Below are 14,857 nucleotides of genomic sequence, written 5' to 3'. Positions count from 1 at the left end.
AATAAATTGGTGAATGAGACTGAATAGAAGTGAATTTCAGATAGTGACCTTAGTTAACATCTTATACATAAAATTAGTCCTTTAAATGTTAGGGGGGGAAAAAAAGGAAATAACTTACTGAAAACTTCCAAATAATAAGTACAGTATAGAAGGAAAAGATATAAAGAACTGGCCCGAATCCCTAGTAGACTGACCCTATTTGTAAATCGTCACAGCTAGCATTTTGTTGGTTGCAAACAATCTGTCAAACTGTTGTACTGGTTTCTAACCTTTTCTTACTGTTGGGTATTTTAGATGTTTGTTATTTTTCATCTGTTTATTACTTATATACTTTGCCCATCTACCAATCTTGATTTTTTAAAAGAATTTATTTATTTATAGAAGGAGAGCATATGCACACATATGTGAGCAGGGGGAAGAACAAAGAGAATTTCAAGCAGACTCACACAGAGTGGGGAGTCTGACACAGGACTTGAACTCATGACCCTGAGATCGTGACCTGAGCTTGAAATCCAGACTTAGACGCTCAACCAGCTGAGCCACCCAGGAGCCTCTAGTCTTGATTTTCTAAATAATTTATTTGTATAAGCTCCTGTCAAATTTCCTCCAAATACCTTAAATCAAATACAGAACCCATAATCCTTATTAGGTCTAAAAATCATTTTAGACTATTCTAAACTATTTCAGAAAAACAATGTCCTGTTTTGTTCTCTGACCAAGGCTAGAGGAGACAGGAACCATCTCAGAAATTAGAAAGATGATTACATGCAGAGATGTGTGTTTTAGTCCTTGCTCTATCATTAATTAGCTAGACTCAGTTGGGTTTACCTTGGACAAGTCACTTCCTCTCTGGATCTCACTTCAAACGTTGACAGAGGGATCTGAATACTAAATTATCTAATAAGCTCATCAATTTTTACAATAAAATAACCACTGTTACACAGAACACTATACACAGAGAAAAAAATGTTTTGTCAGGATACCTGGTCTCCTGCAAAATAGACCAACAGACAAAAATAAATATCTATGATCATGGGTTGGTGGCAAGAGCCCCACAAGTCTGAGCACATAGAATTTCCCTACTCTCACTTGTGTGGACACCAGTCTAGGACACGCATATTCGGCAACTCAGCGTATTCCCTTATCATTCACTTTATAACATTTAGTGAGTGCTTGCTATGTGTCAACCTCTATGATAATTGCTTTCAGATACTAATTTTAATCGTCAAGGATGAAAGTGACCATACAGAACAAGTCTGTTTACCTTTCAACTCTTAATTCCTTGAGTCTAGGCTTAGTTAAAAGAAGAAACAGGAATAGGAGTATCTTCTAGAGCTAGGTGAAGAGAAATCTTGCATTTAAGACAAAGTATCTTTTCAAAGACAATCCTGAAATAGATCAGATTGGTTTGTTGATGATCTCTGGCAATTTCTATCCTAAATCTGTGATGTGCCCCCTTTTCCTGCACTATAGCATTTTTATAGCCTTTCTATCATTTACAAAAAGACCCACTGAGAACTCTTCAAGATGAATATATATGAATAAAATAAATGAATAAAAAGAGGCTTTATATATCACTAACTCTGTGTCAACAATTTCCTTTTTTTCATATTTTCATATGGTTTTTCATCTTCTCTACAACCCTTCTCTAAGTGAAATGAAAGAAATGGAAGTTGCTGGAAAATCCAATAAATTCTCACATAATGATCTCATTACAGAGTGTCTGTGAATAAATTTAAACTTCAGCAATGTGTGTGCCATTCTGCATTGTGCAATATGTTCTCTTCGCCTTCTTCCCCCACACATTATTTTAGGTGCTATTATTGATAGGCAGGGACATTAAGAAGAAAATAATGTAATTATGGAAGGCTTTTTTTTTTTTTTTTTTTTTGCATTTATTAACCTGTAAAGTCAGCTCAATGACATGTTGCTAGTAGACAGGGTTTTAGGAGGACTAAAACAGGAGATGATCCCAGGGAACAGAAGTGAGGGAAGGTACAACTGGGAAGGAGAAATGCCAGTAAGGTCATTCGATGCAATTGGGGTGACTGCTGGAGGGTGGGGGACGAGTCTGGGGGACTGCTGAAGGAAGCACGATTAGGGATGGGTTCTTGCTGCCTACTAATTAAAGGTTGCCCAGGATATTAACCTCCCTCCTTCCTGCACTGGGCTTAAAGGTCCTGAGGCAGAAAACAGAAAAGTGCTGGCATGACTTAGAGTAAGAAACTATGGAAATCTGAGTTTGGGTTGAAATCCATGGAAGACCACAAGGGTATGATACAGGGCACCAGGGGCATCTGCCACAAAAACCTGTAAGATGGAAACTTGAGATCTCTAACAGATTATACCAGATGGTGGCACTCTGCCCACACCCAGCCCACCCCCACCAACAAAGGCACTGTGGAAATCTCCAGCCAGGTTTCCATGGTTGCCAATCTCTTCATCACAATTGTACTTTAAAGTTCTCCATAATAAAGTCCTGCTCTCTTGCAATTAAACAAAATGAAGGGCTCTAGCACCTACCTACACATGACTATTCCTTAGATAATCAGAAATATTCTTGTAAAAAATTAAGATCCCCGGGCCCAAGGAATCAGAAAATCTGGGATTGGATCCAAAATTTCTGCAATCTGTTTTTAACCTTTAGAGTTAGCTTCGAAGGGATTAAAGGTCATGTGCTAGATCTGATGTAAGAATGTCAGTGGGGTTCTGGATTTGGGCTAGTGTGCTGGGCTACCAAGAGGGGTGAGGTAGAGCTGCTCAACAAAAAGCCTAGCAACTAGTCCATCCTGAAGCATCTATTCAACAGCTGGTTAAAGACAGACCCAATTTCTTACTTGTTATTTTCTCTTTAAGGCACAAAAAAAGCCAGTAGCCTTTTTATTGCCAAATTTCCTCTTTAACTCCAACTCCTGAGTTTGACAGTTTTCCCCCCCCCAGTTCTCTTCTCTTCTTCCCCAGCCTTAGATGTCTGTCTTCCTCAGCGTTCCTTCTTTTTCTAGATCATTACTCAGGCTATATATTTAAGTGCTCTCTTGTAGTTCTTAACAAGCACATACCGATGACTCTCCAATGGTGTGCTCTCCCAAACTTCATATTCTATTGCCTGCCTTGCAGGCATACCTGGATGTCAGAAAGAATCTCAAAAATTGACACAACTAGTTAACAAAAGCACCAAGTACCTAGCCAGTCAAGCCAGAAAGTTGGGTCGCTTATAGATTCCTCCTCCCTGACCCATATCCAATCACTAAAATGCTCCCTAAAAAAATAAAAAATAAAAAAATAAAATGCTCCCTCTTCATTTCTGGCATAAGTGCCCTAGTTTAAGCAGCTATCTTACTCTGCTACATTACTGTTACCTATAGGAAAGCCTAACCTCTTTATCAATGGAATGCAAAGTGAGGCCACCCAGCCAACCTATCAGCTTCATTTCTGCTTTGCCCCTACCTTATTTCACACTCTGGGAGCTTATACACAGAACCACTACTATAGGACCTGGTAAATGAAGGTTAATCATAGCACTTAAGATGCAAATTTTAAAGCAATCAAAACCATAAAACTAGCATAACAGCTTCAAAATTGTTTTCATACTAACCATCGCCCATTTCTTACTATCTATTATCAGAAATTTGCTAAACACTCTGGGCTGGATATTACTGGTGCAATTACAAATAAGACATAGTCATTGCCCTTAAGGAGACAGAGAAGTCAATAACCAATTACAATACAATGTGGTGTGTGTTCATAAAGACAGTATGGATGCTGGGAGAGTCCATGCAGGAGGAGAGAGAGGACAACGCACAGAAGGAAGGAGTGTATGAAGGGATGTGAGGGAACCACTAGCACCAAGCTTAGTCTTGAAAGTGTAGGTCAGAGAATCCCTGATTTCCTAAGCTAAAACCCTAAAGGAAGACAGTGTATTAAGGGGTTCAAAAGTAAACGATGCCTTTATGAAACTGAAGTAAGTGAGAAACAGTCTAGCTGAGATGCTGTGGGCAGAGAAACAAGTAAATGGATTAAGTAAGCAACAACAGACAGGAACTTTAGCTGCTCCTTATAAATAAAGGTTGAGGGAGAGGTGCCAAAGGATAGGTCCTCATCTTATGGCTTTAGCAACTGGATGAAGGGTAGTACCTTTTAGTGAGATGGTGAAAAAGGTAGCTGAACAGATTTGGAGCAGGGGGAAGAGAGGTAGGTCCGGTTTTAAAAAGTACTGCATGCAAGACAGATATCTAATAGGCAGACTGACACAGGTTGGCCAATGGAAAAAAAAAAAAAAAGAAAGAAAATGAGATCCCTGGTGACCCTGCTGTTAAGAACTATAGTGGGTGGGGCAGCCTGGGTGGCTCAGCAGTTTAGCGCCACCTTCAGCCCAGAGTGTGATCCTGGAGACCCAGGATTGAGTCCGGCATGGAGCCTGCTTCTCCCTCTGCCTGTGTCTCTGCCCCACTCCCCTTCTCTCTCTCTGTTATGTCTCTCATGAATAAATAAATAAATCTTTAAAAAAAAAAAAAATAACTACAGTGGGTGAGTAGGGCAGAGCCAGAAGTTCATGGTGAAGGAGTGACTGGAAGGCGATAAAGTGAACCTTAACAACTCTTTCACAAAGGGTAACTGTGAAGGAGAAAGTCTTTGTCACCTGTCACCTTAATACCTGTCACCTTACCTGTCACCTTGATCCTTTCCAGGAATAAGGTGAGATATAACAATGAATCAATTAAAACTTGAACAGCTTTCCTCCACTGAAGGTTGAAATTCTGTCTTCAAATAATTCCAGTCAGTATACCTTTTAGCCTCTCTGTTTTTAGCTTGAAAAAGCTGGAAAAACTCTCACCTTTAAACAACATGTACAATCCCAAAATGGAGCCATGGAAGAGAATTTAACTTTGCTTAGAGAAAAAAAAACAAAAAACAAACAAACAAAAAAAAAAAAAAAACAAAAAAAAACAACTGCTTGGATAAATCCCAAAGTTGAAAGAGTCATACTAACTCTAGTCTGTGGAGGGATAAAGTTGATCAATGACAATGTCAACACAGGGTCAGAATGGGGGAAAGGGGACACCTGGGTTGCTCAGTCAGCTAAGCTGACCTGCCTTCAGCTCAGGTCATGATTTCAGGGTCCTGGGATGGAGCCGTGGAATCAGGCTCCCTACTCAGCAGGGAGTCTGCTTCTCCCTCTCCTGCTCTCCCTGCTTGTGCTTTTTCTCTCTCCCTGTCAAATAAATAAATACAATTAAAAAAAAAAACACCAGAAGTACAAAGAATTTTTAAAAGAAGGAAAAAAGGATGGGTGGGAAAAGGATGAGATTTCTCCTCACGCTATCAGGAAGCCTAAAAATCAAAGGCAGATGCCTGTTTTCTAACTTGTCACTCAGTCTATGGCCTTGCCTATCAACAGGTTAGAAGATAACAGGTTAGAAGATAAGTCATTTTCAGTTTCTTTCTGCTTCATTAAAGGTACAGGAATGCACTCCAAAAAGGAGTCAACTTTTATTAGAATAGCACGGGGAGTTCCTGGGTGCCTAAGTCTGTGAAGCATCTGGCTCAGGTCACGATCTCAGGGTGGGAAGACTGAGCCCAGCATCATGCTCCATGCTCAGCAAGGAGTCTGTCTGAGATTCTCCCTCTCCTTCTCCCTCCTCCTCTGCCCCGCTCTCTATGTACCTGCAGTCTGTCTCTCTCTCCCTCTCAAATAAATAAATAGTCATGAATGAATGAATGAATGAATGAATGAATGAATGAATAGTAAGAGCCATTCTTCTTTTATAAAAGGCCAGAGGAGGAGGACCTAGCTGGCTCAGTCCATAGAGCCTGCAACTCTTAATCTCAGGGTTGTGAATTTAAGCCCTACACTGGGTATGGAGCCTACTTAAAAACGCCAGATGCTATTAAAATAGAATAGTCCTTAAAAGAGCATTCCCACGATAATTTTAAAGGGGATAAAACTATATAGTAAATAAATTGTTCCTTTAAAAATGTAAAAGCTGGGGATCCCCGGGTGGCTCAGCAGTTGAGTGTCTGCCTTCAGCCCAGGGCGTGATCCTGGAGACCCGGGATCAAGTCCCACATCGACTCCCTGCACGGAGCCTGCTTCTCCCTCTGCCCATGTCTCTGTGTCTCTCATGAATAAATAATATATTTAAATAAATAAATAAATAAAATGTAAAAGCTTCCAGAGACATCTTAAAACCACTCTTTTTTTATGACTAGCAACTCTAGCAGAATACTGCATGTATAATGAAATCTTTGTTTTTGCAAATGAAGCAAAAGAGCTATTATAATGAAAAGCTAGAAGCCCCCCAGCTAAATAGTGGGAGAATTAGGATGAGAATTAGTAAGAGTCTCCTGGACCTATTTTCCTTGCTACAAAACAAAAAATATTTTAGAACCTAGGCCCAATTATGACACAAATAAAATTAATTCCGACAGCATCTATTCAAAGAGCTTTTTATCTTTCAAATTGGGTCAGTTTTTCTTCAGTGCCACATAAAACCTCTACATAGAACTGTGATAAATTAAAGCAGACATACCATATCACATAGGAAGCAATATAATCTAAAAGTACGTAGAAACTACTTCCATGGCCATTAAAGTAGAAAAAGTGCCAAGACCAGGAGGGTGTGAATACAGGTGGAGGCCTAAGAAAGGACTTCATTTCAAAGCCTCTAAGCGCTGACAGAAGGCATCCAAATCTCACTGAGTGCCTTTACCAAACAAACAAAAAAACTGAACTAAGCCAGAAAAGACGGTAATTCTTAAATGGAGCTCCAAAATACTGGGGGAGAAGGGAGGCTTTCATTTTCGGGGGAGCAAGTTCACTCTTTTTTTAAGGAACATTCTCTAAAGCCATTTCATGGGACCTTTGAACTTTGCCTTGGGAGGGCTGGATAGTTAACAGTGCACAATTTAATGAAAAACTCCTTTACTGTCTATTAAAAGATCTCGAGCAATACAGAGACTAGCCTTTGAAAGCACATGTAGTTTTCCAGAACTCACTGCTCACAGCTTTCATCATTCTTAGAATTCACAATATTATTTAAATATAACACATACCTGCTTTATGGTTATCTAATATAGATTGTGTATCATGATTAAAGACCAAACAAAGGGACCCCTGGATGGCTCAGCAGTTGAGGGTCTGCCTTCAGCTCACGATGTGATCCTGGGGTCCTGAGATGGAGTTCCACCCCACATAGGGCTCCCCTTAGGGAGCCTGCTTCTCCCTCTGCCTAATGTGTCTCCTTCTCTCTGTGTGTCTTTCTTCAAGAATAAATAAAATCTTAAAAAAAAAAAAAAAAGACCAAACAAAGGTAACTTCCCCAAAACAAAAGTGTATTATAGGCCTGATGGGACAATAAAATATCTAAAACATACTAAAAAAGAGTATTACAAGTTGGGAAGGGTAGCCACTACTTTGCTCTTCTATTGTGATCATAAAAGAAGCAACACCTAACATTTTTACAGTATTGCAAAATACTGAATTAGTGACCAGTTTACGTGGATCCTCTTTTTTTTTCCCCCGAGGAGGCTAGAGGGAAGAACACTTAATCAGGCTATTCTGAATTATTAAATAACAGCTGTGAAGTATTATGTTTACATTAATCCAGTCAAGGATTTACAAAGTTAGTTCCTATTGTTCCTGTGACATAATGCCAAACGTTATTCCCCCCCCAAATCACTGATATATATTGAATAGTACACTGAGCATTACTGAGAAAATTTCGCATCCACATTTTCAGATATTTACCATTCCTGTTAAAACCTTCTTGATTATTTTTCCTATTCTAATATTTCTGAAAGAAAACAAAGGAAAAGAAAATCTCTACCCTCTCACATAGCAAAATGTTACTCCTTGAGTGACCTGATGCTTTTATTTTTCTTTGAAACCAGTCATTCTTCCACATATATTTTATATGAACTTTTAAGGCAGTACTTTCTTTGAAAGTAATGTAGTACTTTCAGAGAACTCATCAGAGCTTTAACATATATCCTCTTTGACCAAACATAACTTGGACATAAAGATGTCGCTTTCCTAGGAAATAAATGTTAAAGATTCTAAGGCCAGCCACAAACAGTTCAAAAATCCATTAGGTGCCAAATAATGTTTGATATAAGCAATCAGAGAAGAGCACAAAATCTAGAGTGTAAATGCAACACCACACCACAAATGGGCCAACATACAAACACCTCATGTTGGGCCTTTGTCTTGATCAAAGTACTGTAACAGTCAGCTGGGCACAGGCTGGCCCATTATGGGTAACTGTTCCACAGGAAAGAAAAAAAGAATCAAAAACATAAAAATTCAGGGTAACAAATATTAATACACCAAGTGAAACTGTTTGCAGTATCAGTGCAGACAAAAGATCTGGCAAGACTATTGTCAGCAATCCTGGGTGGGAGGTAGAAGGGGTGGGGGAATTACTTCAGAAATAGGACCCATGGTATTTACCAAAGAAATAAAGCCTAAGCCACAGTCCTGTGCCCAGCTGTTTAGTAATTACTCTTCCTTCTATCACATTCCCCTAGGATCTGTTGAACCAAGACTGAAGTAACAGTCTATGCACATTGTTAAAAATTACCGCTTGTAAAGAAATGAGGTTTATGGTCAAAAAGAAAATAGAAAAAGCTGCTGTTCTAGAGCTTGTTTTTTCTGTTTTTTGTTTTTGTTTTTGTTTTTTTTTTTTTACCTTCCCAAAGCCAGATCTTGGTGTTAAAAAATGAGTATTCTCAAGAAGTAAATGTGAGAAATTTCTTACACACACACACACACACACACACACACGCACACTAGGCACACCAAGGAGCCCAAACAGTTTTATTATTAGACAAAAATCACATACTGGGGTTTATGTTCTTATCTTAAAGCTCACATAAAATTATTCCTCAAGTACAAAAAGGGTCTGTCTTCACCTCTATACCACCCCGCCATGGCCATCCAATTCTGCAGAATTTGACTAAACCTGGTTCCTAAAGCCAAACAGGAAAAGATGATGTTTTACAAACAAGGTACATAGAACTCTCAATTAAAGGGTAAACTTGCACCTCCAGAACCAGCTTTACATAAATGCAGAATCTGACAGGTCGAGAGTTAAAAGACCTCTTATAAGTCCTATCCTCTAAAATTCCTGCATATATTTACTTAATATGGTTGTAATCATATTATACATAAAATGTTATACTTTTCAACACAACTATTTTCCATGTTATTAGCATAGTCTTGAAATTCATCAATTATAAATGTGTGTCAGAATTTAATAAACTACTCCCTCCAACCATGGAGGTTATAACGTAAACTTCACCAACGCACTCTCTTCTGCATTTAAGGGGATGTCCTTAGAAGACTGCCAGAAGTGGAATTCCTGAATCAGAGTGTATTTTTATAACTGGGTATAACTTGCCCAACTACTCTCCAAAGGGGTAGTGCTAATTAATACACCGCAAATCATGCCAGCTTTATTGGCAAAAGTTTTGTTGTTTAAAGTAAAAGAAAGAAAGCAATGTAGACCTAGAGATAAAATAGATGAGAATAATCTGTTTTCACTTCTAGAAAATTAATAGTTCTTGGGACGCCTGGGTGGCTCAGCGGTAGAGCTTCTGCCTTTGGCTCAGGGCATGACCCCGGGTCCGGGGATCGAGTCCCACATCAGGCTCCCTGCGAGGAGCCTGCTTCTCTCTCTGCCTGTGTCTCTCTCTCTCTCTCTCTCTAATGAATAAATAAATAAATCTTAAAAAAAAAAAATTAATAGTTCTAACAACTCAAAAATGTTTTCTGTCAAGCACTGTTCAAAACTCACAATCCCCCTAAAAACCTAAGAAGCGCATGCTCTTATTATCTCTAATTGCAGATTTAGAAAAAACACACAACTAAAGCAGAGGGAAGTTAAGAAACTTGCCGCAGCAAGTACATCAAGGAGCCCGGATATGCGCAGTCAGGAGTCAAAGGCTACGCTCTCACCTACCACATTATGAAAAGAGGAAGGAGAGCAAATGAGGAACACATGCATGGGGCACCCATCAGTAAGCTTATTCACAATGTCATAAATGAAGACTGAGAAGTCTAACTGTGAGAAGAAAAAGAATTTGGGTTCAATTTAGGATGCCTGAGTTTGATAACCTACTTAAAATTAATCTATTCACTTATTAAATACGTAACTTCCTTTAAGTGTTAGACTACACCCCGGAGCTTCAGCATGAAAAACACTGACAGAACTCCTAACCTACTGGCAAACTTGAGAAACCTATATTGCTCCTTTAGCTTTTCATTAATTTGCAAACTTAAGTTTCCCATGTATTGAATCAAGTTAGCAATAAAGGCAGCCATCACTAGGATGCACACAAATTTTATTTTTGACATGGGACCTGGGTGGCTCAGCGGTTGAGCATCTGCCTTCTGTTCAGGGCGTGATCCCAGTTAGGGGATAGAGTCCCACATCGGGCTCCCTGGGTGGAGCCTGCTTTTCCCTCTGCCTCTGTGTCTCTCTCATGAATAAATAAAATCTTTTTTAAAAAAATTTATTTTTGGCAAAGAGAAAACTTCAAAACTTGAATGCAAATATGACAGTATGGAACAGAGGCGTGAGTATAGATAATATTATCAGAGAATAAGGCTGGGTTGGAATGACTGTACAAAAAACACACAGGAGAATACACACAGATACTACTCTGGTTCTGATTTATAATAGACTTATTTATAAAATTTAGTTCCAGAGAATGAAAAATGGTAGAGAACAGAAGAGATGACATGAAAATATAACCACAGACAGATGGGAAACTACATAGTGATCAAGAATAAGGCCAGTATGAATAGGAATATTAGTATCTGTTATATCTTGATTTCATGTTTCTACCATCTCTTTACAGTGAGATGTGTGTGAAAATGTGTGTCAGACTATGTGAAACTATACACAACACTTCATCATTGCACAAAAATGCACTGGGGCAAAGAGAAATAGTTACCTTGCTATACTTTACATTGGCACTCTATTCCTACATGTGGCCATGAGCATGTTCCTTTGCTTGAGCTTTGATACAAAATACCACAGATTGTGTGGCTTAAACAACAGAAAAGTTACTTTTCATAGTTCTGGAGGCTAAAAGTCCAAGATCAAGGTGACAGCGGGTTTTGTTTCATTTTTCCTAAGTCCTTGGCTTGCAGATGGCTTCCTTTTCACTGTGTTCTCACAGGATACACATGCCTTTTGGTGTCTTTCTCTTATGGTCAAAATTCCTCTTTCTTCTAAAGATACCATTTAGATTAGATTAGAGCCCACTCTATCTTCTTTTAACTTAATCACTTTTTTAAAAAGTAGGCTCCACAGGTAATGAGGAGCCCAACAGTAGGCTTGAATTCACAGCCCTGAGATCAAGACCTGAGCTGAGATCAAGAATCAGACACTTAACCGACTGAGCCACCAAGGCACCCCCTTAATCACCTTTTTAAAAGCCCTCTCTCCAAATTCAGTCACATTCCCAGGTACTTGTGAAAAGGGGAGCAGCTTGCAACTCAGCCCATAACAATGAGTAAAGGTCAGAAACTCAGGGGTTTAGGCTTGATGTTTTAGGATCACATAAAAGAAAAATAACAAGAAAACTATTCTGATTTGATCGCCACAATCCAAGTTTGTTTAAGAGATCAAATCATTCAAGAACTCACTGCTCCAAAGATTAACACCTGCCAAATATGCCTGGAAAGGAAAAAATGTTATCACTCCTATTATTTAAAATCTTTTATACAAAATCTTTTTTTTTTAAAAGACTATTTATTTATTCATGAGAGATACAGAGAGAGACAGAGAAACAGACACAGAGGGAGAAGCAGGCTCCATGCAGGGAGCCTGATGTGGGACTGGGTCCCAGGACTCCAGGATCACATCCTGGGCCAAAGGCAGGCGCTAAACCGCTGAGCCACTCAGGGATCCCCCTCATTAATCTTTTTTATAGTCATTATAGGCCCTTTAAAATTCTGATGAAAGCAAATGGATCCTCCCAGAGGAAAGGGCACATATCCACAAAGTCTGTCATGATTGTTGTTTCAGGAGATTCACAAACCACCTCCCTAAAGCTCAGCAGGGCCAATGGACTAGGTTAAAGAACACTGACCTAAAGGACCATTTATTATCTAAATTAAAAACTAGAGGGATGCTTGGGTGGCTCAGCAGTTGGGCGGCTGCCTTCAGCTCAGGTCACAATCCCAGGATGCAGGATCAAGTCCCATGGCAGGCTCCTACTTTAGAAATCTTTAGAAAAAAAATCTTTAGGAAAAAAAAGAAAGAAAATACAGAATAGACAGCAACCAGGTTTATATTTAGCTATTTAACAAAGGACTGGAAGTAACCAATGATCAACCGAATAATATCAGAATAAATTTTAAGCCTACTGGGCAACTCTACAGGTAGGGAGAGGGGAGGAGAGAGAAACACTACTTCAGAAAATCTAAACTAAGAAAACCTACTGCAATTCAGCACAAAATATTAGAATAAAAGAAAAAGAACAATAAGTAGCAACTACCAGCAGGTTTCTTTCTTTCTTTTTTTTTTTTTTTTAAAGATTTTATTTATTCATGAGAGACACAGAGAGAGAAAGAGAGAGAGACAGGCAGAAACACAGGCAGGCGGCAGCCCAGGTGGCTCAGCAGTTTAGCGCTGCCTTCAACCCAGGGTGTGATCCTGGGGGCCCAGGATCAAGTACCCTCTCGGGCTCCCTGCATGGAGCCTGCTTCTCCCTCTGCCTGTGTCTCTGCCTCTCTCTGTGTGTCTCTCATGAATGAATAAAATCTTTAAAAAATAATTTAAAAAAAGAAAAAGAAACATAGGCAGATGGAAAAGCAGGCTCCCTGCAGGGAGCCCGATGTGGGACTCGATCTCAGGACTCCAGGATCATGCCCTGGGCCCAAAGGCAGGCGCTAAATCGCTGAGCCACCCAGGGATCCCTAGGTTTCTTGTTTACTGAAAGAATATCCATTATTTTCTACATCCCAAGCTCACAGTCAAAGATAACATTATGTTGTGAAATTTCAAAACCTGGCTTGTCTTCTCTTTTTGGGCAAAAAGTACTGCCTTCCCTCAAACAGAAACTTGGGTAGAATTCACTATTCCACCTAGGGAAATAACCTATTTATTTTACTAAGATGTAAACTCCCAAGGACAGGAACTCTTGTTTGCCTGATTTACCACGGTTGCCTCTGGAGCTTCACTCAAAAACTGTTGAATTTAAATGGATGCTGTATTCTAGAGGAGACAGCTTGAATCTGGAAAAGAGGGTGAGAATATAACATCCATCTCTACTGTACAGCACCTCAATTGGATCACTATAGCTTTGTGTTGGATCAAACAGCATATCAGCGACAAGATGGAGCCCGAGAAAACAAAACTGCTATCCATTAGAGATCCAAAAGACTGTACCATTATTTTCCAAAGAGATACCCAAAAAATAACTTGCTGAAGCTCCAGCTGGCAAACTGATGAAAAACTTAAATTTTTATCTCCTGGTCCATTACTTTAGTTTTCCATCTAGGTCCATTTACATGATCAAAAGTTCATCTGTAAAGCAAACTCACAAAATCCCCCAAAGAAAAGTGAAAATCAGGTTTTTTCCACTGTAGTTGTATCTGAAGAATAAATTCAACAACTTATCTCTCAGGGCTTCTAATTAACAGCTCCTGCCTTAGTCCTTCCTTGTATTTTTCCCTTTACCTTCACAGTAGCCATTTGATCTTTTTCCTCTACCTGTTACCCCCATCTTTATCATTCTTTACCCACTTAACTACTGAATGAAATTGCTCACCCAGCTGGGCTCCTCACTGCCCAGGTCTCATCCACTGCCCTACCCTCACTCATCAATATTATAGAATGGCTACTACATGCATCCTTTGGGACACTTACTATGGTCTATCTTGTCTTCCCCTCCCCTACTACATTATAAACTGAAATGTATGAGTAACCATACTAGTTTCTGCAAGCTCTCAAAGAACATGCACCACAGTGCCTTGTACTTGGTAGGCATTCATTAGAGTGAATCAATGTCAAACCTAAGGATTTAAAAGAAACCAGCCAGGGAACCCTGGGTGGCGCAGCGGTTTGGCGCCTGCCTTTGGCCCAGGGCGCGATCCTGGAGACCCGGGATCGAATCCCACGTCGGGCTCCCGGCGCATGGAGCCTGCTTCTCCCTCTGCCTGTGTCTCTGCCTCTCTCTCTCTCTCTCTGTGTGACTGTCATAAATAAATAAAAATTAAAAAAAAAAAAGAAACCAGCCAATCAGCAACAATCTTTTAAATGGAACATATGGGTGTCTAACTGATCAATACTAGGGCAGCCTAGGAAATTGATGTAATTAAGCAACTCCACCCACCATTTCCTGACCTAGTGCACTGCTCGCTAAATGATGGGAGGTAGACATGTGGTGGAGACACAGAGGATACTCTCCAGGTCATGGTCACTTGTAATCTTGGTTACTTTCCTGCAAAGCAAAAAATAGTTTGGCTTAAACAGCAGCTTTTTCCAGCACCCTAGTTACCTAAAACATTCCTATGTAATGTCAGATTTTAAAGAAGAGCCTACTCATCAGCCATGTGCAAACAAGTAATTCCACAAAAGTTTTCTAACTTAATAGTGTATTTTCACTAGAGTAAAAACAACTTTCATGTTGCTAATAACCCCCAGGACAAAACAATCTAGATATGCAGGCATTCAGCTATGAGTTAGGCAATCTCCTTCTCATTTTCAAAGCTCCAAACCACATCCTTTAAATACTAAAATACACACAAAGTCCCAACAAGAAACACTATAAAGTCTCCCCATGATTCTTTACTATATTAAACACAGCTGCCTAGGGTCATGTTTACATAGATTAAAAAAAAAAT

At 39.5% G+C, this 14,857-nt stretch overlaps 1 protein-coding gene across 4 annotated transcripts in view; it reads right to left on the bottom strand.

Annotated features, from left to right (window-relative positions):
* Positions 1–14,857, bottom strand: part of FBXO34 (F-box protein 34) — a 138,564-nt gene that overhangs the window by 3,632 nt on the left and 120,075 nt on the right. The window lies entirely within an intron of this gene.

Source organism: Vulpes vulpes, chromosome 6, assembly GCF_048418805.1.
Source record: "Vulpes vulpes isolate BD-2025 chromosome 6, VulVul3, whole genome shotgun sequence".
Lineage (NCBI taxonomy): Eukaryota > Metazoa > Chordata > Mammalia > Carnivora > Canidae > Vulpes > Vulpes vulpes.
The sequence above is the reverse complement of the archived record's forward strand: the minus strand, read 5'-3'. Positions and strand labels throughout refer to the sequence as shown.